This window comes from Octopus bimaculoides, chromosome 2 (genome assembly GCF_001194135.2).
Source record: "Octopus bimaculoides isolate UCB-OBI-ISO-001 chromosome 2, ASM119413v2, whole genome shotgun sequence".
In the NCBI taxonomy this organism is placed as follows: Eukaryota; Metazoa; Mollusca; class Cephalopoda; order Octopoda; family Octopodidae; genus Octopus; species Octopus bimaculoides.
The window spans coordinates 1,638,077-1,640,740 of NC_068982.1; positions in this window are offsets into that span (position 1 = coordinate 1,638,077).

The window sequence follows — 2,664 nt, forward strand, 5'->3', positions numbered from 1 at the left end:
TTACTTAATAATGCATTAGCGGCGTAAATGAAAATAATTCCATTTAAAAGTCAGAACAGAATTGAAACTGGGAAGAGAGAAAAGAAAAGTGAGAGTTAAGTTAAAACCAAATGATAAAAATGAAATTAATAGCATCAAGGACGCTACCAATACATAACCCCCAAAACCGCTGATTACATTGGTCAACAATTTTTGAAACGTTGTGTGCTTCTTAAATGAGATTAGTTAATTCTTGCGTATTTTAATGTCCTGAATACAAATATCACCTTGGAAAATGCTTATTAGCTATGGGCTAAATATTACATGACATGTAATATTTGATTAATTTATTATAACGTACAATATGTGTCATTATGTTTTAAGCTCTAGTCCGTATCTACTCTGCCTTTTTGTTTGACGCTTATAGAAGGCTGAAGAATAATCTCTGGTCAATGTCCAGCAAGCATCGTTTTGCTCCATTTACCGCCTGTCCATGGTTGAAATATCTTGGTGAAACCCTTGACCATGTTTATCCCTAAGAGGCCCACAGTTCGTTGGAAAAAAGTCTAAATGTGAGTTCAAAAAGTGGATTTTACGTGACATGTTGCATCCCATCTTGTAAACCTTGATGAGTTTTTCCAGCAATTCTTCATAGTTTCCCTCCCTTCTATTTCCGAGAAACCCTTTCACCACTGACTTGATTTCTTTCCAAGTAGCTTTCTCCTCCCCAGGAATGACTGATTCAAAGTCTCCATCTTTAAAAAATCTGTCGTATCTGAGCACCAATGAAGTCTCGTTTACCTTAGCGTCGCTACGTTAGGGGAAGTTTGATGTCAAATACTTGAATCCCTGACCGAATTTGTCTATAGCTTTTACAAAGTTTTTCATGAGCTCTAGTTTTATGTCTAGTGGGGGATGTTGAACGCCAGGTAGATGATGAATCCCAGGCTCCAACGATTTACGAAGTGGCCAGTCTCTCTTGCACAGCTGTCCCATTCACACAGAAAGCAGCAGTATTTGGTGTATCCGCTTTGCGAGCCTATCACAAGGGCAACAACCTTTAAGTCACCACAGAGCTTCCACTGATGTTCATCATATTTTATGCATTTCAACACATGCTGTATATTCTCTTAAGTTCTTTCATATGTGATGCATAGCAGACAGGAACTGATGGCTCACTACTGTCATTATGCACCAAGCCACCAGGCTGGGTCTTGATGAATCTATGAACAACCTCCACTTTCTGGATTCGTAATCAATACCAAGTGCTTCTATCATACCATTAATACTCTTGCAGGCCAATAAATTCGATTCCAATATGGTGTAATTGTTGACCTGCTGATGGCGGTCATGGAATTTTCAAATCTTCACGTCAGATGCAAGGAGATTTCACTGTTGAAGACGAGAGCCTAGCAGCGCTGCCTCATTCTTAGATAGTTGTAGTTCTCTGATAAGGTCATGGCGTTCACCTTGTGTTATGAGATGTGGTCTAGTGGAGGGTGCTTTATGAAAAGATGGGTCACTCTGTAATCCAGCACTCTCATCCTTCTCTGCTCCCTCTTCACCACTTTCTTCGTCTGACACGAAAGATACCGAAGATAATGCACCAGGAATAGGTAGATCTTCTCCATGTGGAGCTGGAACTAGGTGATATGCCTTTCTAATCATATCATTTATACATCACTTCTGTGATGCAAAGGTCACCCCTCACCACAAATGTAGCAGAAGTTGTCTGCCTTATTCACACAATTTCGAGACATCTGAAAGCAAAGCAACAACAAACAATTAGAAAATAAACAGAAAATTCATTCATAAATTCATCATTGTAATACAGAGTAGAACAGTTTAGCTGAACTTATATCATTCAGTAGGAAAATAGAATGAATATAAAATGTCTTACATGCACATCAATAGCTCGCTCAATGAATATTTATTATAAGTTTAAAAAGTGTTTGACTAAGAAAATCACTGACCTTTCACCTCAGTATACAAACTTGCACAGCACAACCACCTCCTACTGAAGTGTACTGGGGGTTGTGAGTATGGTAAGAAACACACCGCTGCAAACCTTTTGCGACCTGTTGCGACACGTGCGTGTATCTTGAAAAGTAGAGTTAACAAACAGTTTTAACTATGATATCCATTATCAAAATTAGTTGGAAATTGCTACTCTGGTCTCAGAAGCATTTTGGTTGTTGGCCAGTGTTATCAGTTCTGATAATCATAACAATAAATCTGCTACCAAACACTAACCTTAAACTTTAGAGACAGAAAATACTTGAAGTATCAAAAATTGCTAATTCTTTACAAAGTTCAAGTGAAGGTCACAATGGGATACGGGTCCGACATGTGGGTCAGCGTTGTTACTGCATATACTTACATCACAATCTGCATTCCAGTTTAACATGGATTTGCTCAGCAACAGATTCCAACCTCAGATAAATTCAATTGACAATCAACTTTATACCACATTTTTTTGAAAGTGCGTTCACTTAAGAATTCTGTTCACCATAGCAATCATATTCACATTTCTACCCGATCAAATTTCTCATTGAAATCCCAAATTCACCAAAGACTGGCAGTGACTGCATTATTGTCTCTATCTGTAGCCTCATCGTTGTTGTTGTCAACATACTTTTCAAAAGCAAGAGCAAGTGAGAGAGAGAGAGAGAGAGAGAGAGAGAA